The 27883-nt window shown below is 43.9% G+C and overlaps 1 non-coding gene and 3 pseudogenes across 1 annotated transcript; all 4 read left to right on the top strand.

Annotated features, from left to right (window-relative positions):
- Nucleotides 1-18984: 18984 nt before the first annotated feature.
- Nucleotides 18985-19059, top strand: LOC119266246 (annotated as a pseudogene).
- Nucleotides 19060-19422: 363 nt separating this feature from the next.
- LOC119266250 lies at nt 19423-19498 on the top strand (annotated as a pseudogene).
- Nucleotides 19499-19609: 111 nt separating this feature from the next.
- Nucleotides 19610-19685, top strand: LOC119266247 (annotated as a pseudogene).
- Nucleotides 19686-19770: 85 nt separating this feature from the next.
- LOC119266199 lies at nt 19771-19853 on the top strand. The gene has a single exon (XR_005131922.1). It is a non-coding gene; the product is annotated as a small nucleolar RNA SNORD24 (small nucleolar RNA).
- Nucleotides 19854-27883: the final 8030 nt, after the last annotated feature.

The following is a 27883-nucleotide window of genomic DNA, read 5'->3' as shown; positions in this document are numbered from 1 at the left end:
GATTCTGCATGTACTACTATTACTCCACACATCGACCGACTCCTGCCTGCATATAGAGTATTAAGTTCATGAAGAACAGAGTAACGCATTAAGAAAGATGACATGATGTAGAGGGATAAAGTCATGCAATATGATATAAACCCCATCTTTTTATCCTCGATGGCAACAATACAATACGTGCCTTGCTGCCCCTGCAGTCACTGGGAAAGGACACCGCAAGATTGAACCCAAAGCTAAGCACTTCTCCCATTGCAAGAAATATCAATCTAGTAGGCCAAACCAAACTGATAATTCGAAGAGGCTTGCAAAGATAACCAATCATACATAAAAGAATTCAGAGGAGATTCAAATACTTCTCATAGATAAACTTGATCATAAACCCACAATTCATCGGATCTCGACGAACACACCGCAAAAAGAGTTACATCGCATAGATCTCCAAGAAGATCGAGGAGAACTTTGTATTGAGATTCAAAGAGAGAGAAGAAGCCATCTAGCTAATAACTATGGACCTGAAGGTTTATGGTAAACTACTCACAACTCATCGGAGAGGCCTTGGAGATGATGTAGAGGCCCTCCATGGTCGATTCCCCCTTCGGCGGAGCACCGATGAAGGCTCCAAGATGGGATCTCGTGGATACAAAAGGTTGCGGCGGTGGAAATAGTTTTTTGTGGTTCTCCTGGATGTTTTCAGGGTACGTGGATATATATAGGAGGAAGAAGTTGGTCGGTTGAGCCACGAGGGGCCCACAAGGGTGGGGGGCACGCCCACCCCCCTAGAGCGTGCCGGGCACCCTCGTGGCCGCCTCGTTTGCTGCTTGACGTCCACTCCAAGTATCCTGGATTGCGTTTGTTCCAAAAAGATCGCTCCCGAAGGTTTCATTCCGTTTGGACTCCATTGGATATTCCTTTTCTTCGAAACACTAAAATTGGCAAAAAAATAGCAATTCGGGCTGGGCCTCCAGTTAGTAGGTTAGTCCCAAAAATGATATAAAAGTGTAGAGTAAAGCCCATAAACATCCAAAATGGGTAATATGATAGCATGGAACAATCAAAAATTATAGATACGTTGGAGACGTATCACGCGTCGATGTCGAGCTCGCTCTCCCTGCGCCCGTCAGCCCGGACTACTAGGTCCGCCACGTGCCGAAGCCAATCCTACCGTTGGGTTTTGACGTCATGGAGGACGACGTGGACGAGGTACTGGTCATCCCTGATGACCATGATGAGGGCAAGGAGGACGCCGTGCAGATGGTAGCGTCGGTCGCTATCGAGGGTGGCAAGACAATGCCCATTGAGTTCGAGCTCCTTCCCCTCCTCCCTGACATAGTGAAGGTGGAAGAAGAGGAGGTGGCTCAGGATCAGGTGGCGCAGCTGTTGAAGAGGACGGCGGTCAAGAAGAAGGCTTCTCCATGTGTGGTGCGCCGCTCATGCCGCCTCAAATTTCTAAGGAAGTGAAGATGGGCACAGTTGCTGAAGGAGGAGGAAGATGCTGGTTATCTTAAGTTAGGTGTGCTGTTATATGTTTCAGCATATAAGTTAACAATATTTTGGGTTTGATTTTGGTTAGGTGTGCTTTTATATGTAAGCATATAAGTTATGCAATCGGTACGGTTTGGTTGGGTTCTTTGTGACTGAAGAACTGAATATGTACTGCTCACCCTATGTGTCAAGTTCAGTTAAATTTCAGAATATTGAATATGTACTGTTGCTTTGCTTCAGTGTTGCATCAAAGGTGTAGGTGCTGCTAGATGATGCTCCTATGTTGCAACAAGACAATGAACTGGGCTGCTGCACAAATCAGTAGTGTTGCTAGGTGATGTGCTCATCTGCATCACTTACCAAATATAGAACATGCCAAAAGTGCATTGTTTGCCAAATATAGAACATGCCAAAAGTGCATTGTCTGCCAAATATACATCATGCCATCATGATGGCCCCATGTTATTTCTGATGCAATCTCTGTTACACTATGCCCATAAACTGAATAGCAAATAATTCATCAGCATTTCATCATGTCAATAACAACGATGTCAATAACTTTATGAACAATCTACTTGCTAACTACGACAGCAATCATAATGGAAAGCAGGCTAAGATATAGCAGACCTCCAAATACTAAAATCATATCCCTATAGAGCAATATTTCCTTGTGCATCTTAACCATTGCCCTCCTTTTTATTTCAGCTTCATATTCTGTAATCTTAGTCTCCAGTTTCTTGTTCTTCATGGCAAGATACTTAATGACTGAATTTACTTTGATATCCCACTCCCAATCAACCCATTCAACATAATCAAAAGTGATATCATCCTAAATAAATCATGAGAAATTCAAGCCAATTTATAACTGAACTTGTCACTGCAAGCGTTAAACACTGAACTTTTTTGCAGCTTGACTGCAATAGCAGTACTAGTTTGCAGATCATGCTCAGTAGACTAACCTCAAACCCACATCCCAAGAATGCACCACCAAAATTGTCTGCATCTATGCAGACACGGCCACCAGGAGTTTCCTGATGACCACATAGATGGAGCTTGTCAGGGCTACATGTCATGAATTGTGGGCGATAATGCTGGGATGTAAAGAACAATGGTAAAGAACTTACCTTTTTGCCACCAAATTGTAGGACTGAAGAAACCCTAACCGTGGGTTACCCCGGCCCGCCGCCGCCCAGGAAACCCCCGTCCCCTCTCCACTCGATCCACCGCCGCTGCCTCCTGTGCCAATGAATCCACCCCACCTGCTTCTAGGACCCAGGGTTCGACCTAATTTGCGGTCGCCACCGCTCTTCTCGCCGTAGCCGCCGCCGCCCGACGCCCAGCTCGCTGTCATGCTTTCGCCGTCGAGATTTGGAGGGGCAAATGGAGAGAGAGGGCTAGGGATTTGGAAAGGGAAACGAGAAAAGGGGAAAGATCAATGTGAACCTGGCAAAATGGGCTGGTGTAGCCCCTGCCGGCACGATAGGCTGCCTGTGGGGCCCCTCACGTGGTTAGGTGGGTCGTGCCTGGCATCATAGTGAGTACAGAAAAAGTTAATTATACATACAATAAAAAAACGACGGGTTTGTCAAACAAAATAGAGAAACATGATGCCTGATAACACATGATAGAGCCAACGAGCTGACATGACTAATTTTCATCTGTGTAATATTACGTTTTGGCTCGATATATTTACTTAGCTAACATGACTACTTTTCATAATCATGTGATGAGGGGGAATTACCAGGAAATTATGCAAGATGATGACATGCATATAGCTAAGGCAGAAGGCTAAGCTTGATAGAGTTTTAAAAAAGTAAAGAATGTGAAAATTTTAATATGAAACTTAGCAGAGCACTTGAAGAGAAAAATAGAATGCGAATACTATTAATGTGAAAAATACAATTATAAAAAATTGGAGAACGAGAAAAATATTAAGCAAGAACAAATGATAAGTGAAGCAAAAAAAATATTGGTACGACCGAATTGTCTTGTACGAGCGAATTGTACGACCGAATTGTCTGGTATGAGCGAATTGTCTGACAGACACATACACATGTATGTGTCACAATATTCGAGATGCCCTATTTATTACATAAAAATGATATAGAAACCCTTTGTTTGACTCCTTTTTTTGTTTACCATATGATGCACAGATATATTTAATCTATTTGGTATGAGCAGACCCTCGTCAGATCATGTCAGTGAGTATATAATTGATAAGAAAAAACAACTTTCTCTCGTAAATATATATTTGGTCATCTTCAAGGGGAAAAGGGAAAACATATTGCTCATATTAGTAGGAACCAAAATGTCGTAAGTCATAGGTTAGCTTCTTTTGGGCGTGTTGAAGCTCGTACGACAATTTGGATAAAGTCTGGTCCCGCTAATGTACCACAACTTTGTATGGAGGATCTCCCTCCAATTTTAGCAATGAAATTTCTTTGACCCCGCAAAAAAAGGGAAATCATATTATGTTTATGAATTTTCAGGCCTAGTCACGTTAACACATGCACTTTGTTGATCAAATGGATTTAGTAGTAGTCGATCAACCAGTTTGCTAATGGAATAAATCATGTGTGCGTGCATGGTCCAACCGGTTAACAACTATCCAGGCGAACATTTGGTGTGTTGAAGTAGTAAAATCTTGTATAGGTCTGCTGCTAGTTGGACGTGTTGATGTTGGTACAAAACCAAGGTTCGTGGTCGCTAGGGATAGAGAAAATCAATCAGTTGGGCTTGAATAAATCTACAAAGAGATAGGCATGCGGTCAGAGTTTGTTGTTTGTGGTTCAACAACGTCGAGAGATTAGACATAAGATATGGTTTCTTACTAACGGCAGCAGCGACGATGCTAATCTCTCGTGCTTAGGGCATGTATAATGGTCGATAAAATAGTCTTATCTTAAGTCTTGCATGTGATTTAGAGATGATAAACAAATTTGTCTACAATGGGTCATCTCTTAGTCTTATCTTCAATAACTAGCAATTCCTAAAAATATGATGAGACATATTGTGCTAAGAGATCACCTCTTGTCTTCTCTTAAATAAGAGAAGACAAGCCTTTTCTTATGAGTTATCTCTCCTCCACCTCATCATCTATCCTATGTGGCACTCCTAAGATAGCACCATTGTACATGCCCTATGACGACTCACTACAAGAAATATGTCAACTAGTGACCTTTTATCAGTGACCCTGGAAGAAATGGTCATAGATCTATGACCATTTCAGACCAATTGGTCAAACGCTGTTCGGGGGGCTCCAAAGCCTAAACCATTGCGACCATTTTGGTCAGAAAGGTCGTAATTTCCTTACACGAAATGGTCACAAAGAAAACAGTGCTAGTCCGCTGCCTTATTTCTAGTTGTTAATGACCAATATAGATGGTCATAGACTTGTAGATTGTGGTGGGTTGTGATGACTAGGCGCCATCTCATCAGTTTTGCCTATGTGTCATGTCCATGTAGCAGTTTTTGCCCCAGGTTGTGAAGCAACCTATATTTCTGTTATTCCAAAAATTCCCAAAAAATTCTCATAAATGTTTTGGATCATATATTCATCAAATATGTCAAAAACATTCCTTGCCTAGTTCAAAAATAATTCGAAAATATTCATTTTCCTATTCTGTTCAGAGCAGCACTTTGTGAAGGAAGTACCACTTTGGCATGTCCAAATGGTATCCGTTTTCTACAGTGCTTTCCTATGCCCAAATAACCATCCTCCACCAAATGCCAGCTCAATCCATTCATTATTTTGAGCCCAGCTTCAACATTCGTATTTATGTCCAGTGTGGTACTTTGTAAAGGAAGTACCACCTAGGCTCCTCCTTTTGAGGTGAAAATTTGTGAAGACGGTCTTCTTAGTAACTGATCATCCTCAGCCAAAACTCACGCCCATTAGCCATGTACATTTCCCGTACCGTAAAATCAAACACTTGGCTGCTTATTCTTGTTTGAGCATCGATCGGTCTCCTCGTGAGAATCTTATGTTGTGATTTTCTTCCTAGCACCTACCTGGGGAGTGCCCAACCCACTAGACATTCCTAGGCCGCCCATAACACATGGCAACGCCACAGTCACGCGGTGACCACGCGGCGGGCATGCGAGCTTACGCGCTCTAGAGTTGAGGCCCTCGGCCACCGTCCAAACCTCGATGTCTCACCATGAAACCATGTATTTCTGATTAAATAGATACTTATTTACCTAGAAACGATTTTTATAAAAAATAAAGAGCAAACTATCAGGCAGCTGCAGTTCAAATTTGACCCGTTTCCAGCTGAATCGACGGTAGTTTGTCTTTTTCAGCAGGGGTGGATCAAAACTTTTTTCACCCAACCATTTTTTCAATTATGCATTATATATGGCCTAGTATTTTATAAAATTGATTTGGTCCATTTTTGCAACAATTATTTGGTAGGTCCTTCACAAAAAACCTCCTTTTGGGCACTCGGAAAAAGAAAAATGAATTTTCCGTGCAAAGAAAATGAAAATTCCTTAGGCAACATTGTTTGGAATTCCAAGATGTACCCTTGTGCACAATATGAGATCATTTGAACATACTATGCCATGAATGTGGCCATAAGATTGATCATTTGGCTTGAAAGCCATGAATCTTCACGCATGATAGCTCATTTCTGAGAACACTTTTTAAAATAATTACCATATTACAAGTTTATTATTTTTCCTGGAAACATGGTCACATATAATGACACAATGCGAAGGTTTTCCAAATTTTTGATTTTTTTGAATTTTTTATGCCCGTTTCAAAATGCGGTCAAAACGACGGGCTTGACCGTTCCTAGCTAGTGGTTCAATCTTGGAAAACTTTTGATGTTACTCTGATAGAATAGAGACTTATGTACCTAGAAATGATTTTTGTAAAAAATAAATAGCAAACTATGAGGCAGCTGCAGTTCAAATTTGACCCGCTTCCAACTGAATCGGCGGAAATTTGTCTTTTTCACGAGAGGTGGATAAAAACTTTTTACACGCAACCATTTGGTTAATTGTGCATTAAATATGGCCTAGTATTTTAGAAAAATGATTTGGTCCAATTTTGCAAGAATTATTTGGTAGGTCCTTCACAAAAAAACCTTATTTAGGGCACTCGAAAAATGGAAAATGGCTCTTTTGTGCAATGGAAGTGAAAACTCCCTTAGGCAACATTGTTTGGAATTCCAAGATGCACCCATGTGCACAATATGAGATCATTTGAACAAACTATGCCATGAATGTGGCCATAAGATTGATCATTTGGCTTGAAAGCCATGAATCTTCACGCATGACACCTCATTTCTGAGAACACTTTTTTAAAATAATTACCGTATTACAAGTTTATTATTTTTCCTGGAAACTAGGTCACATATAATGACACAATGCGAAGGTTTTCCAATTTTTTGATTTTTTTTGAATTTTTTATGCCCGTTTCAAAATGCGGTCAAAATGGCGGGCTTGACCGTTCCTAGCTAGTGGTTGAATCTTGGAAAAATTTTGATGTTTCTCTGATTAAATAGATACTTATGTACCTAGAAATGATTTTTGTAAAAAATAAATAGCAAACTAAGAGGCAGCTGCAGTTCAAATTTGACTCGCTTCCAACTAATTTGGCGGAAATTTGTCTTTTTCACCACAGGTGGATAAAAACATTTTACACCCAACCATTTGGTCAATTGTGCATTAAATATGGCCTAGTATTTTAGAAAAATGATTTGGTCCAATTTTGCAAGAATTATTTAGTAGGTCCTTCACAAAAAAACCTCATTTAGGGCACTCGAAAAATGGAAAATAGCTCTTTTGTGCAATGAAAGTGAAAACTCCCTTAGGCAACATTGTTTGGAATTACAAGATGCACCCTTGTGCACAATATGAGATCATTTGAACAAACTATGCCATGAATGTGACCATAAGATTGATCATTTGGCTTGAAAGCCATGAATCTTCACGCATGACAGCTCATTTCTGAGAACACTTTTCTAAAATAATTTCCGTATTACAAGTTAATTATTTTTCCTGGAAACTTGGTCACATATAATGACACAATGTGAAGGTTTTCCAATTTTTTGAATTTTTTCTGAATTTTTTATGCCCGTTTCAAAATGCGGTCAAAACGGCGGGCTTGACCGTTCCTAGCTAGTGGTTGAATCTTGGAAAACTTTTGATGTTTCTCTGATTAAATAGATACTTATGTACCTAGAAATTATTTTTGTAAAAAATAAATAGCAAACTATGAGGCAGCTGCAGTTCAAATTTGACCCGCTTCCAATTGAATCCGTGGAAATTTGTCTTTTTCACCAGAAGTGGATAAAACTTTTTACACCCAACCATTTGGTCAATTGTGCATTAAATATGGCCTAGTATTTTATAAAAATGATTTGGTCCAATTTTGCAAGAATTATTTGGTAGGTCCTTTACAAAAAACCCTCATTTAGGGCACTCGAAAAATGGAAAATGGCTCTTTTGTGCAATGAAAGTGAAAACTCCGTTAGGCAACATTGTTTGGAATTCCAAGATGCACCCTTGTGCACAATATGAGATCATTTGAACAAACTATGCCATGAATGTGACCATAAGATTGATCATTTGGCTTGGAAGCCATGAATCTTCACGCATGACAGCTCATTTCTGAGAACACTATTCTAAAATAATTTCCGTATTATAAGTTTATTATTTTTCCTGGAAACTTGGTCATATGTAAGGACACAATGCGAAGGTTTTCCATTTTTTTGATTTTTTTTTGAATTTTTTATGCCCGTTTGAAAATGCGGTCAAAACGGCGGGCTTGACCGTTCCTAGCTAGTGGTTGAATCTTGGAAAACTTTTGATGTTTCTCTGATTAAATAGATACTTATGTACCTAGAAATGATTTTTGTAAAAAATAAGTAGCGAAACTATGGGGCAGCTGCAGTTCAAATTTGACCCGCTTCCAACTGAATCGGCGGAAATTTGTCTTTTTCACCAGAGGTGGATAAAAACTTTTTACACCCAACCATTTGGTCAATTGTGCATTAAATATGGCCTAGTATTTTAGAAAAATGATTTGGTCAAATTTTGCAAGAATTATTTGGTAGGTCCTTCACGAAAAAACCTCATTTGGGGCACTCAAAAAAAAATGGAAAATGATTTTTTTGCCAAAAAAACTCATTTCTCATGGCACCTTTTTAAAGATATTTATCTTATTTCATGTTTATTATTTTTCCTGGAAACTTGTCCACATTTGGTGACAAAGCGAGAAGGTTTTACATTTTCTTTTGTTGAATTTCTCGGGTCATAAAATAGCTGACATGATTTTAACACATTATTTTTAGTGAACTACGACCAATTGAGATGGTCATAATGTCTTACTGCACTCTGATTGGTCCGTGGATGTCTCACGCGGATCATGCATCACAGACCATCAGATGCTCGTGGATCCAACGGTAGTCCTTGACCCTTTCACACCTGAAGGAAATATGCCCTAGAGGCAATAATAAAGTTATTATTTATTTCCTTATATCATGATAAATGTTTATTATTGCAGCTAGAATTGTATTAACCGGAAACATGATACATGTGTGAATACATAGACAAACATATAGTCACTAGTATGCCTCTACTTGACTAGCTCATTAATCAAAGATGGTTATGTTTCCTAACCATAGACATGTGTTGTCATTTGATTAATGGGATCACATCATTAGAAGAATGATGTGATTGACATGACCCATTCCGTTAGCCTAGCACTTGATCATTTAGTATACTGCTATTGCTTTCTTCATGACTTATACATGTTCCTGTAACTATGAGAATTATGCAACTCCCGTTTACCGGAGGAACACTTTGGGTACTACCAAATGTCACAATGTAACTGGGTGATTATAAAGGAGTACTACAGGTGTCTCCGAAGGTACATGTTGAGTTGGCGTATTTCGAGATTATGTTTTGTCACTCCGATTGTTGGAGAGGTATCTCTGGGCCCTCTCGGTAATGCACATCATTATAAGCCTTGCAAGCAACGTGACCAAATGAGTTGGTTACAAGATGATGCATTAGGGAACGAGTAAAGAGACTTGCTGGTAACGAGATTGAACTAGGTATTGGATACCGACGATCAAATCTCGGGCAAGTAACATACCGATGACAAAGGGAACAACGTATGTTGTTATGCAGTTTGACCGATAAAGATCTTCGTAGAATATGTAGGAACCAATATGGGCATCCAGGTTCCGCTATTGGTTATTGACCGAGAATAGTTCTAGGTCATGTCTACATAGTTCTCGAACCCGTAGGGTCCGCACGCTTAACGTTACGATGACAGTTTTATTATGAGTTTATAAGTTTTGATGTACCAAAGTTTGTTCGGAGTCCCGGATGTGATCACGGACGTAACGAGGAGTCTCGAAATAGTCGAGACATAAAGATCAATATATTGGAAGCCTATATTTGGACATCGGAATCGTTCCGGGTGAAATCGGCATTTTACCGGAGTACCGGGAGGTTACCGGAACCCCCCGGGGGGTTATTGGGCCTACATGGGCCTCGAGGAAGAAGAGGGAAGGTGGCAGGAGGGGGCCGCGCCCCCCTCCCCTTCCTAGTCTGAATAGGACAAGGGAAGGGCCCCCCCTTTCCTTCCCCTCTTCCTCCTCTTTCCCCCCCTTCTCCTATTCCAACTAGGAAAGAAGGGAGTCCTACTCCCGGTGGGAGTAGGACTCCCCCCTTGGCGCGCCCTCCTTGGCCGGCCGCCTCCTCCCCCTGGCCCCTTTATATACGGGGGCAGGGGGCACCCCATAGACACACAAGTTGATCTACGGATCGTTCCTTAGCCGTGTGTGGTGCCCCTTCCACCATATTCCACCTCGGTCATATCGTCGCGGAGTTTAGGCGAAGCCCTGCGCCGGTAGAGCATCATCATCGTCACCACCCCGTCGTGCTGACGGAACTCATTCCCGAAGCTTTGCTGGATCGGAGCCCGGGGATCGTCATCAAGCTGAACGTGTGCTGAACTCGGAGGTGCCGTACGTTCGGTACTTGGATCGGTCGGATCGTGAAGACGTACGACTACATCAACCGCGTTGTCATAACGCTTCCGCTTACGGTCTACGAGGGTACGCGGACAACACTCTCCCCTCTTGTTGCTATGCCATCACCATGATCTTGCGTGAAATTACTACGTTTCCCAACAGTGGCATCCGACCCTAGGTTTTATGCGTTGATGTTATATGCACGAGTAGAACACAAGTGAGTTGTGGGCGATACAAGTCATACTGCTTACCAGCATGTCATGCTTTGGTTCGGCGGTATTGTCAGATGAAGCGGCCCGGACCGACATTACGCGTACGCTTACGCGAGACTGGTTTCACTGTTACGAGCACTCGTCCTTAAAGGTGGCTGGCGGGTGTCTGTCTCTCTCACTTTAGCTGAATCGAGTATGGCTACGCCCGGTCCTTGCGAAGGTTAAAACATCACTAACTTGACGAACTATCGTTGTGGTTTTGATGCGTAGGTAAGAACGGTTCTTGCTAAGCCCGTAGCAGCCACGTAAAATTTGCAACAACAAAGTAGAGGACGTCTAACTTGTTTTTGCAGGGCATGTTGTGATGTGATATGGTCAAGACGTGATGCTATATTTTATTGTATGAGATGATCATGTTTTGTAATCGAAGTTATCGGCAACAGGCAGGAGCCATATGGTTGTCGCTTTATTGTATGAAATGCAAACGCCCTGTAATTGCTTTACTTTATCACTAAGCGGTAGGGATAGTCATAGAAGCAATAGATGGCGTAACGAGAACGATGCTACGATGGAGATCAAGGTGTCACGCCGGTGACGATGGTGATCATGACGGTGCTTCGAAGATGGAGATCACAAGTACAAGATGATGATGGCCATATCATATCACTTATATTGATTGCATGTGATGTTTATCCTTTATGCATCTTATCTTGCTTTGATTGACGGTAGCATTTTAAGATGATCTCTCACTTAATAATCAAGAAGTGTTCTCCCTGAGTATGCACCGTTGCGAAAGTTCTTCGTGCTGAGACACCACGTGATGATCGGGTGTGATAGGCTCTACGTTCAAATACAACGGGTGCAAAACAGTTGCACACGCGGAATACTCAGGTCATACTTGACGAGCCTAGCATATACAGATATGGCCTCGGAACACAGAGACCGAAAGGTCGAACGTGAATCATATAGTGGATATGATCAACATAGTGATGTTCACCATTGAAACTACTCCATCTCACGTGATGATCGGACATGGTTTAGTTGATTTGGATCACATGATCACTTAGATGACTAGAGAGATGTCTGTCTAAGTGGGAGTTCTTAAGTAATATGATTAATTAAACTTAAATTTATCATGAACTTAGTACCTGATAGTATTTTGCTTGTCTATGTTTGTTTGTAGATAGATGGCTCATGCTATTGTTCCGTTGAATTTTAATGCGTTCCTTGAGAAAGCAAAGTTGAAAGATGATGGTAGCAATTACACAGACTGGGTCCGTAACCTGAGGATTATCCTCATTGCTGCACAGAAAAGTTATGTCCTGGAAGCACCGCTGGGTGCCAGGCCTGCTGCTGATGCAGCTGATGACATTAAGAACGTCTGGCAGAGCAAAGCTGATGACTACTCGATAGTTCAGTGTGCCATGCTTTACGGCTTAGAACCAGGTCTTCAACGATGTTTTGAACGTCATGGAGCATATGAGATGTTTCAGGAGTTGAAGTTAATATTTCAAGCAAATGCCCGGATTGAGAGATATGAAGTCTCCAATAAGTTCTATAGCTGCAAGATGGAGGAGAATAGTTCTGTCAGTGAACACATACTCAAAATGTCTGGGTATAATAATCACTTGATTCAACTGGGAGTTAATCTTCCTGATGATAGTGTCATTGACAGAATTCTCCAATCACTGCCACCAAGCTACAAGAGCTTCGTGATGAACTACAATATGCAAGGGATAAACAAGACTACTCCCGAGCTCTTCGCAATGCTAAAGGCTGCGGAGGTAGAAATTAAAAAGGAGCATCAAGTGTTGATGGTTAACAAGACCACCAGTTTCAAGAAAAAGGGCAAAGGGAAGAAGAAGGGGAACTTTAAAAAGAACGGCAAGCAAGTTGCTGCTCAAGAGAAGAAACCCAAGTCTGGACCTAAGCCTGAAACTGAGTGCTTCTACTGCAAGCAGACTGGACACTGGAAGCGGAACTGCCCCAAGTATTTGGCGGATAAGAAGGATGGCAAAGTGAACAAAAGTATATGTGATATACATGTTATTGATGTGTACCTTACTAATGCTCGCAGTAGCACCTAGGTATTTGATACTGGTTCTGTTGCAAATATTTGCAACTCGAAACAGGGACTACGAATTAAGCGAAGATTGGCTAAGGACAAGGTGACGATGCGCGTGGGAAATGGTTCCAAAGTCGATGTGATCGCGGTCGGCACGCTACCTCTACATCTACCATCAGGATTAGTTTTAGACCTAAATAATTGTTATTTGGTGCCAGCATTGAGCATGAACATTATATCTGGATCTTGTTTAATGCGAGACGGTTATTCATTTAAATCAGAGAATAATGGTTGTGCTATTTATATGAGTAATATCTTTTATGGTCATGCACCCTTGAAGAGTGGTCTATTTTTATTGAATCTCGATAGTAGTGATACACATATTCATAGTGTTGAAACCAAAAGATGCAGAGTTGATAACGATAGTGCAACTTATTTGTGGCACTGTCGTTTAGGTCATATCGATGTAAAGCGCATGAAGAAACTCCATACTGATGGGCTTTTGGAATCACTTGATTATGAATCACTTGGTACTTGCGAACCGTGCCTCATGGGTAAGATGAGTAAAACGCCGTTCTCCGGAACTATGGAGCGAGCAACTGATTTGTTGGAGATCATACATACTGATGTTTGTGATCCAATGAATGTTGAGGCTCGCGGCGGGTATCGTTATTTTCTCACCTTCACAGATGATTTGAGCAGATATGGGTATATCTACTTAATGAAACACAAGTCTGAAACATTTGAAAAGTTCAAAGAATTTCAGAGTGAAGTGGAAAATCATCGTAACAAGAAAATAAAGTTTCTACGATCTGATCGTGGAGGAGAATATTTGAGTTACGAGTTTGGTCTACACTTGAAACAATGCGGAATAGTTTCGCAACTCACGCCACCCGGAACACCACAACGAAATGGTGTGTCCGAACATCATAATTGTACTTTACTAGATATGGTGCGATCTATGATGTCTCTTACTGATTTACCGCTATCGTTTTGGGGTTATGCTTTAGAGACGGCCGCATTCACGTTAAAAAGGGCACCATCAAAATCCGTTGAGACGACGCCTTATGAACTGTGGTTTGGCAAGAAACCAAAGTTGTCGTTTCTTAAAGTTTGGGGCTGCGATGCTTATGTGAAGAAACTTCAACCAGATAAGCTCGAACCCAAATCGGAGAAATGTGTCTTCATAGGATACCCAAAAGAGACTATTGGGTACACCTTCTATCACAGATCTGAGGGCAAGATTTTTGTTGCTAAAATCGGATCCTTTCTAGAGAAGGAGTTTCTCTCGAAAGAAGTGAGTGGGAGGAAAGTAGAACTTGATGAGATAACTGTATCTACTCCCTTGTTGGAAAGTAGTTCATCACAAGAACCGGTTCCTGTGACAACTACACCAACTAGTGAGGAAGCTAATGATATTGATCATGAAACTACAGATCAAGTTTCTACTTAACCTCGTAGGTCTACCAGAGTAAGATCCGCACCAGAATGGTACGGTAATACTATTCTGGAAGTCATGTTACTTGACCATGATGAACCTACGAACTGTGAGGAAGCGATGATGAGCCCAGATTCCGCAAAATGGCTAGAGGCCATGAAATCTGAGATGGGATCCATGTATGAAAACAAAGTATGGACTTTTGTTGACTTGCCCGATGATCGGCAAGCCATTGAGAATAAATGGATCTTTAAGAAGAAGACTGACGCTGATGGTAATGTAACTGTCTATAAAGCTCGACTTGTTGCGAAAGGTTTTCGACAAGTTCAAGGGGTTGACTACGATGAGACTTTCTCACCCGTAGCGATGCTTAAGTCTGTCCGAATCATGTTAGCTATTGCTGCATTTCACGATTATGAAATTTGGCAAATGGATGTCAAAACTGCATTCTTGAATGGATTTCTGGAAGAAGAGTTGTATATGATGCAACCAGAATGTTTTGTTGATCCAAAAGGTGCTAACAAAGTGTGCAAGCTCCAGCGATCCATTTATGGACTGGTGCAAGCATCTCAGAGTTGGAATAAACGTTTTGATAGTGTGATCAAAGCATATGGTTTTATACAGACTTTTGGAGAAGCCTGTATTTACAAGAAAGTGAGTGGGAGCTCTGTAGCATTTCTGATTTTATATGTAGATGACATATTATTAATTGGAAATGATATAGAATTTCTGGATAGCATAAAGGGATACTTGAATAAAAGTTTTTCAATGAAAGACCTCGGTGAAGCTGCTTACATATTGGGCATCAAGATCTATAGAGATAGATCAAGACGCTTAATAGGACTTTCACAAAGCACATACCTTGACAAAATTTTGAAAAAGTTCAAAATGGATCAGGCAAAGAAAGGTTTCTTGCCTGTGCTACAAGGTGTGAAGTTGAGTCAAACTCAATGCCCGACCACAGCAGAAGATAGACAGAAAATGAAAGATGTTCCCTATGCTTCAGCCATAGGCTCTATTATGTATGCAATGTTGTGTACCAGACCTGACGTATGCTTAGCAATAAGCTTGGCAGGAAGGTACCAAAGTAATCCAGGAGTGGATCACTGGACAACGGTCAAGAACATCCTGAAATACCTGAAAAGGACTAAGGATATGTTTCTCGTATATGGAGGTGACAAAGAGCTAGTCGTAAATGGTTACGTTGATGCAAGCTTTGACACTGATCCGGACGATTCTAAATCGCAAACCGGATACGTGTTTTTATTAAATGGTGGAGCTGTAAGTTGGTGCAGTTCTAAACAACGTCGTGGCGGGATCTACATGTGAAGCGGAGTACATAGCTGCTTCTGAAGCAGCAAATGAAGGAGTCTGGATGAAGGAGTTCATTTCCGATCTAGGTGTCATACCTAGTGCATCGGGACCAATGAAGATCTTCTGTGACAATACTGGTGCAATTGCTTTGGCAAAGGAATCCAGATTTCACAAGAGGACCAAGCACATCAAGAGACGCTTCAATTCCATTCGGGACCAAGTCCAAGTGGGAGACATAGAGATTTGCAAAATACATACCGATCTAAATGTTGTAGACCCGTTGACTAAGCCTCTCTCACGAGCAAAACATGATCAACACCAAGACTCCATGGGTGTTAGAATCATTACTATGTAATCTAGATTATTGACTCTAGTGCAAGTGGGAGACTGAAGGAAATATGCCCTAGAGGCAATAATAAAGTTATTATTTATTTCCTTATATCATGATAAATGTTTATTATTCATGCTAGAATTGTATTAACCGGAAACATGATACATGTGTGAATACATAGACAAACATATAGTCACTAGTATGCCTCTACTTGACTAGCTCATTAATCAAAGATGGTTATGTTTCCTAACCATAGATATGTGTTGTCATTTGATTAATGGGATCACATCATTAGAAGAATGATGTGATTGACATGACCCATTCCGTTAGCCTAGAACTTGATCGTTTAGTATACTGCTATTGCTTTCTTCATGACTTATACATGTTCCTGTAACTATGAGAATTATGCAACTCCCGTTTACCGGAGGAACACTTTGGGTACTACCAAACGTCACAACGTAACTAGGTGATTATAAAGGAGTACTACAGGTGTCTCCGAAGGTACATGTTGAGTTGGCGTATTTCGAGATTAGGTTTTGTCACTCCGATTGTCGGAGAGGTATCTCTGGGCCCTCTCGGTAATGCACATCATTATAAGCCTTGCAAGCAATGTGACCAAATGAGTTGGTTATGGGATGATGCATTACGGAACGAGTAAAGAGACTTGCCGGTAACGAGATTGAACTAGGTATTGGATACCGACGATCAAATCTCGGGCAAGTAACATACCGATGACAAAGGGAACAACGTATGTTGTTATGCAGTTTGACCGATAAAGATCTTCGTAGAATATGTAGGAACCAATATGGGCATCCAGGTTCCGCTATTGGTTATTGATCGAGAATAGTTCTAGGTCATGTCTACATAGTTCTCGAACCCGTAGGGTCCGCACGCTTAATGTTACGATGACAGTTTTATTATGAGTTTATAAGTTTTGATGTACCGAAGTTTGTTCGGAGTCCCGGATGTGATCACGGAAGTAACGAGGAGTCTCGAAATAGTCGAGACATAAAGATCGATATATTGGAAGCCTATATTTGGACATCGGAATCGTTCTGGGTGAAATCGGCATTTTACCGGAGTACCGGGAGGCTACCGGAACCCCTCGGGGGTTTATTGGGCCTACATGGGCCTCGAGGGAGAAGAGGGAAGGAGGCAGGAGGGGGCCGCGCGCCCCTCCCCTTCCTAGTCCGAATAGGACAAGGGAAGGGGGGCGGAGCCCCCCCTTTCCTTCCCCTCTTCCTCCTCTTTCCCCCCCTTCTCCTATTCCAACTAGGAAAGAAGGGAGTCCTACTCCCGGTGGGAGTAGGACTCCCCCCTTGGCGCGCCCTCCTTGGCCGGTCACCTCCTCCCCCCTGGATCCTTTATATATCGGGGCGGGGGGCACCCCATAGACACACAAGTTGATCTACGGATCGTTCCTTAGCCGTGTGCGGTGCCCCCCTCCACCATATTCCACCTCGGTCATATCGTCGTGGAGTTTAGGCGAAGCCCTGCGCCGGTAGAGCATCATCATCGTCACCACACCGTCGTGCTGACGGAACTCATCCCCGAAGCTTTGCTGGATCGGAGCCCGGGGATCGTCATCGAGCTAAACGTGTGCTGAACTCGGAGGTGTCGTACGTTCGGTACTTGGATCGGTCGGATCGTGAAGACGTACGACTACATCAACCACGTTGTCATAACGCTTCCGCTTACGGTCTACGAGGGTACGTGGACAACACTCTCCCCTCTCGTTGCTATGCCATCACCATGATCTTGCCTGTACGTAGGAATTTTTTTGAAATTACTATGTTTCCCAACAACACCAACCCTGAAACCCTAGCTATGTCCTCGTGCTCATTTTCCATCCACCCCCCCCCGCCTCCTTTCTTTCCCTCTCCTCCTCTCCCCTTCCAGATCCGGCGGAGCTCCTGTCCATCGCGCCCTTCCTCACCACCCCGGTGGAGCTCCTCTCCACCAAATCAGAGTGCCAGCCCCTCGCTTCCTCTCGCAACGCATCCACCGCATCTGCCATCCCCTCGCTTCCTTCTCCACCAAAACCGATCCAAGACACGGAAACAATCCTCCTCCCTCCCTCGATCAATCGGTCTCGACCGGCCGCGGCGGCGATGGATCTCTCCGGCGGGGCTGGCGGCGCCGCGTCGCTGTTGGAGATGTACCAGAGCGTGCGGCGGCTGCAGGGCAGGGGAGCCGCCGCCGCCGCTTCCCCATCCATGACGTCGAGGTGGGAGGTAGCCTCCTTCTCCACGGTCGCGCGCTCGCGCCTGTAGAGGAGCCAACCTGCTTCTTCTCCGGCGACGATGCGGCCGTGCCCTTAGACGCCTCTCGTCTGTGTCCAGTGCCATACAAGAGACGCCGAGAGAGGAGGAGTCTTCTTGCTCGGGGTCGGGGGACGACGCGGTTCAGCGACGACGAGATGCTGCTCGCCCATCTTCTCCTCACTGACCAAATCCAGCACAGCGCAGCGCAGGGGTAAGCACCGCCTCCTCCTCTGCTCTCTCACCGTTTTTGCCGCCCCTCTTCTCCCTCGAAGGTGTTCTCATCCGCCACGGCAGCTTACTGACACGGTCATTGGTTCTGTCTTTGTTTTGTTGGCAGCAGGGGAAGAAGGAGGAGGAGGAGTTCAGCATGGGGCCCCTCTCCATTCTCATGCTCAGCGTCAAGAACAATGCCCTGGTTGGTTTGGTTTGGTTGACTTCTTGCCTTTGTTGATTGAGATCTCAGCTTAGCGAGGGCAAAGAAGATACTAATTTTCTAAACTATGAATTTGATGTTAACGTCTTATATGTGCGTCTTATATGTCCATTTCATAACATGGTGCGTCTTATATATGCGTTTGATGTTAACATTGCTTGTGGTTTTGCAGGGTTCTGAGGCTGCAGCCTGAGCACCATCAGGGTATGCTATTTCCCTGTCATGTTTCTTCAGTGCTCAATAGTTGCTTGTGCGACTGCTACTAGTCTTTTATGTAATGCTAAACAAAAATGGGTCTAGTTATACTAATCATTCCATGAAGGTTCAGTTTGATTTGCTGGTACTCTAATAGAATCATTGTTTGCTCATGCTCAGAATCATTGTTTGCTCATGCTCAGAATCATTGTTTTACATATGTTACTTGTGATGTTCTGCTGGCTGAGATGTGCATGATCTGGGTGATGAAGAAAATCGTTCGGATTCCCACTGATTTTCATGATTATTACAACCAGATACTTCTGATGGATCATGCCATCTCTTGGACTACATATGTACTCCCTCTGTAAACTAATATAAGAGTGTTTAGAATGCTAAACTAGTGATCTAAACACTCTTATATTAGTTTACAGAGGGAGTACTCCTTTATTATTGAGCAAATACTTTCGTTTGATTTTTTGCAAACCTCTTAGTAGTAATTTTTGTATCCTCTTTTTTGTATTCTGCTGGCTGATGAGATGTGCATTACCTGGATGATGAAGAAAATCGACGGGTCACGCCATCTCCTGAAGTACATTTGCACATTTTTACTTCTTTAGACTGACTATACATGCATTCCTTCATTGGTTATGAACCTTATTGCTCATTGTGTTCTATTGGGTTGAACTACATGATTCCGAGTGATGACGAAAATCGTTCGGATTCCCACTGATATTTCATGATTAGTGTAACCAGCTACTTCTGATGGATGATGGCATCTCCTGTATTAAATTTGCACCGCTTTATGACTGGCCGTACATGCACTCCTTCTGCTGGTCGCAACCTTGTTGCTCTTTGTGTTATATTGGGTCTTTTGCATGCTTCTGCGTGATGAAAAAAATCGTTCGGATTCCCACTGATACTTCATGATTATCACAACCAGCTACTTCTGACAGACCATGCCATTTTGTGCTCTTTAAGAGATTTTTCTCTGTTTTGGGTTTTAATTCATTCAATAGTTTGTTGGTGTTTATTTTCCTATTAGCCTGTGATGTTATCAAAATATTTGCCACTCTTAATGGGTTTATCCCACTTGATGATCTTAACCACCAAGATCTCTGAGGCTCTTAGTTCTAGTCTAATGTTATCAGTACAGTACATCCGCTGTTGCCAGATTTTCCATGGACTCTGTTTGTTTACTCTGCTAGTGGTTCCAGCATAGCTCTAGAGTACATCTATTCACTCAGATTTATACATTGTTAAAATGGAGGCTTGGGAAGAACTATTTTCTTTGTAGTAATAAGTCAGGAGTTGTTTGTTGCTTCAGTAGGGTGTCATACATTATAATCATCAGCTCATGTCGCCTGGGATCAAACATAGATTTGAATTTACAAGAGTAAAGATTTATGTGAGAAGTACAAACCATGTTCACTTAGATTTCCTGCTAGTTGCATATCTGCACTTCATTGTACATACTTCGCGTTGGATCTCAGTCCAGAATCCAGGTCCATAGCTTGTACTGTAACTAATTTGGCATGCGTTTTGTGGCAGCAACAACAGCTAGCAGGAGCAATTCTCTTGCTGGTTTGCATTGAAGATATTGTATTATGTTGCTATATCATTGTTTAATAAAACCACAGCATGATGCTCACATGAGATATCCACATGTTTCTATGCTGTTTTGCTACAAGCTGTGTGTTTATTTGATAACATGAGTTTCCTTGTCCTGGTCCTATACAACATTTTGACTCCTATGTTTCTGTGCGCGTGTGTTTAATTGATGTTGTTTCAACTTTGAACTGCTTCTGCATATACTGCAATTGAGATTTAAATTTGTGGTTGTTCCTCTTTTACAGATGCTCAACTGTGAAGCCGTGAAGTGAGAAGCCGTGAAGTTCTACTTAGTGAAGAGTAGCATATTGTAGCATATATGTGTTGTAAAGAGTGTAATAGATTTATTTAGTGGTATATTTGATGATTCTTTTTGATTATGTATGTGATCTTAAAACTTGTGAAATGGAAACTTCTCCAATGGGTCCACTTATGTAAATAATCTGTCAATTTTGTACATTTCTGACATGTGGGACCAATTTGAGAGATGATCATGACAAGTGGGACCCATCTGACTAGTGGGACCATCTTGAATATATAATGGCTAAAAATAGAAAAGCAATAAATAATAAAAGGCCACGGGCCAACAATAAAAAGGCTACAACGTTGGGCTTGGCCCATGAAGCCGACTAGAATTAACAAGGAAAAAAATAATAAAAGGCTGAATTAATGGGCTTGGCCCATGTAAAACGCTGAATTGGACCGGGTTGAATCTTGTGCCACATCAGATTGCCACGCTGGATGCCTACGTGGCCTGGGGAGGTTGCTAGTGACCAAAACGCCATAGTAGACGTATTTTGGTCATAAACGTCTTCGACCATTCCAGAAGAAAGGTCGCTATAGTCAGTTTACGACTGCCAGCTTTTGACCTTCTCTTTTTGGTCACAAAAAGGTCGCAAATGAAAAACTGTGACCTTTCAGTGACCAATAGTGGTGGTCACAAGTTGACATATTTCTTGTAGTGACTACCCGTGCGACGGGGCGGGCGAACGGGCGCACGCCCGTGCGCGAGGCCTCGACGGCGCCAGCCACTTCCGGTGATCGGCGGCGCGTCGGCGGGCGGTTTTGGGTGCTTGCCGATTCCGAAGACGACGATGCGGACGACGATGGGGATGCATCCCCGGTGGAGTCGCTGCCCTCTCCGACTCCTTCGGATCTCATTTGTGAATTTTTGAACTCAGGTTACAATGAGGAGGAGGTAGCAACGATGATTGATCGAGTACTTCCTGCGGACGATCCGGCGCACATCGGTCTTCAAGAGAGCGAGAAGAACGAGATGATCCGCCGGGTTGTTCATCGAAGGACGGCTACATCGGTGCTAAGACCATGGAAGGGTCCCCTACCTAAGGTGAGTCTTCTGAATCTAACGCTTCTCGATTTGATTAGACCAGAATCGTGGATTATTGTGAAGAAGAAGAAAAGTGTGAGGAGGATCGACCATCGACTGGCACCGGCGGTGCTTGTGTTGGCCGCGCCGGCGACAGGGATCTCGGAGTTGAGATCGATGCGTTTGAATTACGTATTGGGCTGCGCTGGGCCAGCTCGGAAGGAGTCGTGGCCGCGAGGAGATGGGCCAGGGTCAGATGGGTATGAGGCCCATGTTGTACCGGTCCAGGATCCTGCCCGTATTGATGTTACATGTACGATCGCAGACGATCGGGTTGTTTTTCCTCATGCGCCATTTCCTGCTCGGCTTAGGGTTCATCGATGCGGCACCCGTGGTTTCCTGAAGTGTGGTGCTCGCCGGGCTAGGAGAATCCGGCCGCTCCTGGGCATGACCGGGCGTGGTCCTGCGGAGCAGCCGCCTCCCAAGATGTTGGCACGCTCGGCTACCGCTGGACGCTGCGGGTCGGCTCCCTCCGCTGCTGGACCTACAGCTGAATGAGGCGGGCACTGGGCGTGGCGGCTTTGCGCCGCTTGGCCAGAGGCCGGTGGCGGGCGGGACTGTGCCACTGGGCAACCCAGGGCGTAGCAGCGGCAAGTTGGGCGTGCGGACGCCGGGGCATCTACCCGTGAAAACGACTGCTGGTAGGGGCGGGTTGAGGCCTCCGGTGCCGAGTGCGGTACCATTTTCTCAGTTGGCCGCGGGTCGTGGTGGACCTCGGCCCCCTGCGCCGGCCGGTGTGGCTGTTGCTGGCCGGGGTGGGGTTCCTCCTGGGAGTGTGCCGGCTGCTACGGGCGGTCAACCTCGGGCGCCTCGGCCTCACTTTGTTGCGAGGCCACAAAACCGGCCGGGACCAGCGCAGAATAAACAAAATTCTAGCGCCAATGAGTCGCATGCTCCGCCCCGAGGCCAGTGGGGAGATGATGGATATGATGCGTACGGAGATGGACAACAACGTGGTTCCTCTTCCACGGGAGGAGGCCGTGGTTACGCCTGGCAGAGTGACGGGTCTACTGAGAGACCGTTCCTCGGTCCTCCCGGTGGATTTGTCGAAGGAGCTTCAGGTCCGGACAACTACCAGAGTGGGCTACCGCGGACATTGTGGGGGTCGGGGTGCCCGTGGGAGGTATCGCAGACAACAACCGCCCCCGGCTGTTGGTGATCACGAGGCGGCAGCAGTGGAGACTGGTCACGCTCAGTCTATGGACCTCACTACTCAGGCGATGGAGGTGGTGACGGCCCTGGCTAGTGTGGAGGTACCTGCATCCGGGTCGGTGGCTGAGGTTTCTGACAGGTCTGATTCTGAAAGGACGGCCAAATGGGCGCGCAAGAAAGAAAGGATGCTTTGCTACCGTTGTGGTGAGAAGGGCCACTTCATTGCTGAGTGTGTGGCGGAGCTATGTGAGTCGTGCGGTAAGCCAGCACATACATCTGGGGATTGCCTGTTTTTGCGTGATCAGGCTCCGGCTCTGACAATGTATGGAGTATACTATGCAGAGCTGATGTTCTTTGAGTCCCCGGCAGCGAGAGAGATTCCGGAGGAGACACAGAGCATGACCACCGGGATTGTGAAAGCGACCCAGGGTGAGGTGACTGAGGCTCAGATTGTGCGGAGGCTTCATGAACTAGCACCGGGTGAGTTCCAGTGGGAGTTGGTTGCTCTCGAGGACAATGTCTTTAGGGTGGATTTCCCCTCTGTGGATGATTTGCAGAGACTGCTGAGCTTCGGTCTGTGTAGGGTTCCTGGCACTAAGTGCATCCTGGAGTTTCACGAGTGGAAAAAGGTGGAGCCTAAGGGAAAAAGGTTGAGGTTTTCAGGAGCCATGTCCAAACCGTTGCAGGATGTTCCTGTTGCGTCCAGCATTGGTATTATGGTTGGGAAGACGGAAAGAGTAGATATGGCTTTTACTAGAGCCCGTGGAGTAGCCCGGCTTCTAGTGAGTGTTCTGGATACTGAGTTTGTACCGGATAAGGTCAACTGGACTTATAGGGGAGATGTTTTCCCACTCGACATTGAATTTGAGGACACTGATCTGTTTGCTGAGGCCATTAATGGGAATGACGTTGATATGCACGAGGGCGACGACAGTGCGGGTGCTAGGAGGGCACCGACTGATGAGTCTTCGAGGGAGGGGACTAACGGTTCTGTCCCTAGTGCTCAGTTGCCCGGGGTTGGGTCCGGGGTTGAGGCGGCACCTTCACCATCGGTGCCTATGACTTCGCTGAGGTTTGGGTCCTCCGAGCCAGCCTCTGCCCCTCCCAGACTTTGGTGCGACAGGGTGGATTCTGATGATGTCTTCGAGCATACGCTCCCTCTGTTGGAGTTCGAGGGAGCTGGCGGGTCTTTGCCTGGACCTATGGTGACGGCGACATCGCCGAGGACTTTGGTTCGAGCTAGGGACGTTGAGCCCGTGGTGGCTTCTCCTCCCCCTGTCTCACCTGTGGTCGTGGTTCCGGAGCTGATGTCTACGCCCGAGTTCGAGCTTGGGGGAGGGGAGTCGGGGCAGGTGGCCTTGACAACTCCCATCTCTCTTCCGTCGTCGGTGATCCAGGTCTTGGAGGTGTCGGCGGGTGCTGCGACGGGTGGTCCGAGGCAGGTGGCCTCGGCTATGTCGTCCCCAGTGGTGGCGACAGCGCCGGCGACCTCTGTGGCGCTGGGGGGAAGGGTTCGGGGCAGGTGGCCCTGAATCCTCCTTCTTCTGCGACGGTCAGGAGGACCGTCTCGCCGACGATGCTGGCGAACCACTCGGCGTCGTGGGATGGTACAGGAGGAGGGAGCGGGCAAGAGGCCCCAGCTGTTCTGTCTCTTGTCCTACCCGTGGGGCACTTGTCTGAGGGGCTTGGGAGCCCGCAACCGCCTCCTCTGTTTACTAGAGAGGAGGTTGTGGCCTTTGGCGGGATCCCGGACCCGATCTCGACGGGGAGACGGATGAGTGCTCGCGTTCAGGAGCTTCCGGAGGTGGATGATATGCAGCAGCGGTGCACTATGAGGGCGGCCAAGCTTCACGATGCTGCCATATCTTCTGGTATGTCCGTCAACATATCTAATTCTTTAATGCATTTTTCTCCTGAGGAGATTACTAATAATGCAAACCAATTAGGAGTTACACTAGGTGTTACTGATAGTGAGATCTCCAGTTCGGTGAATGATATGTTAGATTTGGAGGCGGAGCGTGCCTTAGAGACTATTCGTAATCTTACAGCGGTTAAACCCATGAACGATGAGGAGATTGATGTGTTAGGGGTTAGAGTGCTAGATAATCTATGTGCGGATCTAACACCTTCTAATCATGAGTCTGAGGACGATGATGTGCCGCTAGATGTTGCAGCTGCTTGTTCAGTTGAGCCCGGTTATGAGGACCGGGTGACAGAGCCCACTAACCCAAAGCGTAAGTGGAAACGGAAGATTTATCCCGATTCTGCAGTGTGTAGGAGTGCTAGGATTCGGACTTCTTAAAAATTCCATGACGAAATATGAAAGGAATCTTTTGGAATAGCAGAGGTCTGAAAGACTTGGCTAAAAGAAGGTTTCTTGCTGAGGCTTCTCTGGAACATCGGTTAGATTTTATTGCTCTATCGGAAACTGGTAGAGATAATTTTGCGCCACAGTTTCTATGCTCTCTTGCGGGTGGTATTGATTTCGATTGGCATTGCCTCCCTCCACGAGGAAGATCGGGAGGTATCTTACTGGGTGTGAGATGCGATTCCCTTGAAGTCCGGAGTGTAGTAATGGGCGACTTTGCGGTAAAGTTTCAAGTTAGGTCTAAAGTTGATGGGTTCAACTGGGCTTTTACTAGTGCAGAACCGTGCTTTAGTGCCAGTTCGTGACGGACTTTAGTGCCGGTTGGCGAACCGGCACTAAAGTGTGGGGACTAAAGGTCCCCGGCCTTTAGTACCGGTTCGTAACGAACCGGCGCTAAAGTGCCACCACGTGGCACGAGCCAGGCCCGTTTGCGTGGAGGGCATTAGTACCGGTTGGTAACACCAACCGGTACTAAATCTTTGGGTGTTTTTTTTATTTTTCTTTAATTTTGTGTTTTCAATTTAATTTAGTGATTGTTTTACATTATAATGAGTTGTTAAATCATTAGGTGAAAGTACCACGGATTAGTTTCGACTGGATGCATTATTGGATATCTCTATATATAGCTAGCTAGCTAGAGTATATGCCATATCCATATTATACTTGATCAACTATATAATATATATGGATATGGCATATACTTGATCACTTAGCTAGGTAGGATTCATCCAGCTGAAACTAATCTGCGGTTTCTTTCATTTAAATGATATAATAATTAACTAGCTATCTAATCACCACCAGCACTACTAGCTTAAAGAAGAAACATTCACTTGTACCAGAAGCAAAAATATTATCGATCGAGTTCAACATGATTGTCATGATATTATAAGCGTTCATATATATATATATATATATATATATATATATATAACACCACAAAAGCAAATCACTTAAGTTCAGAATGAAGAACACGAACATGAAAGGACAAGTACTAATTAAGAGCGGCATGAAGAACTAGCTAAATCACTCCTACTAGCTACTCTCTCTCTGGTAAAATAGCATAGAACATGTATAGCTCTCCTGATTGATCATACTGGAGCATGCCGATGAACCTGTGTCCTAATCGTGGGTTGCGCTTCTCATTGCTGCCACCTAGTACTTCTCTGTGATCATTAACAATTTTCCTCCAATCTTTCACTATTAAGCATTCATCGCTTCTAGAAATCCTGAATGCATTCATGGGCAATGCAGGATATCTTGGCCGTAAGCTAACAATTGACATCTGACCTTTAGTCTCGATCCCCTGAGGCACAACTGTCATTGGGAGTCCCTGTTGAAGAACATTGTATAATACTTAATTAATATACTTAGCAATGAAAGTTTAGCAAAAAAATTATGTATGCAAAATATGCACTGAGGATAAATAGTAAATATCTTACCATCATTCCTAAATAGATGTGACCGTAGTTCAATACCATCACTATTGGTCGCACGTTTTGAGTACTAACATTTCTAAGTGCAGGAAGAAAATTTGTCTTGACAGTATGAAGATTCTCAAGCCATGAAACATAATGACTTATCTCCTTGCAGTTTAGTTCAGCTTCGGGACAGTAGTAGGTCCTGTCTACCAAGCGCCGGACATGTTTGGTTGAATGGAGGTAAGCTGTCAATAGAAATTAGTTGTTAGTTATTTTTGAATAAGCAATATCAAAGACAAAAATGTAGTTGAGAAGAACTCACATAATGGTAGAACTGGAGGCGTATGCACATCGACCCATATGTCTTTATTACCTTCAATATCATCTTCTGGACGAATATCAAAGGTGATAACCATACCAGGCTCAAATGCATAAGCCTTGCATAGTGCTTGCCAAGTTTTGCATTCAAAATATGTGTACGTGTGTGTATTGTATACTTTGACGTTGAAAGTATAACCATCATGCTCAGTTTTCAGGTAATCTCTCTTTACCTCCATAGTTTCCATATCTTTGAAACATATCTTATCCAAGACAAAAATTCTTGCATGGCACGGGATGCGTTAGTAGAATAGTGAAAATTAAAAATTATAAGTCAGGAAAATGAAGCATATATAAGTCATGCTTAATTACGAAAACATACTTTGTCGTTGTGACTTACTGTATCGAATTCGAAAGTCTCATCCAGCTTGATGCTGAATCGCCTACCATCAACAAGGAAATTTCTGTCGCACTGGCCGCGCTGGTCTTCACAGTAATCGCACATAATGAAATTTTTTCCGTCGTCAGACGACATTTCCTATGTTCATATTAGGCGAAACATTAATCACTTACTAATTCAATTAATTCAACTACTTCTAGTAATTCAACTAAGCATTTACTAAAATAAACTAGTTATATTAATTCAATTAGTTTAAAGCATTTACTAAAAATAAACTAGTTCTATATATATATATTAATTCAACTAGTTCAACTAAACATTTACTAAAAATAAACTACTTATATTAATTCAACTAGTTTAAACTAAGCATATACTAAAAATAAACTAGTTCTATATATTAATTCAACTAGTTCAACTAAGCATTTACTAAAAATAAACTAGTTCTCTATATATATTAATTCAACTAGTTCAACTAAACATTTACTAAAAATAAACTAGTTAT

The sequence above is a fragment of the Triticum dicoccoides genome, chromosome 2B (genome assembly GCF_002162155.2).
Source record: "Triticum dicoccoides isolate Atlit2015 ecotype Zavitan chromosome 2B, WEW_v2.0, whole genome shotgun sequence".
NCBI lineage: Eukaryota > Viridiplantae > Streptophyta > Magnoliopsida > Poales > Poaceae > Triticum > Triticum dicoccoides.
This window is presented reverse-complemented; position numbering and strand designations above follow the sequence as displayed.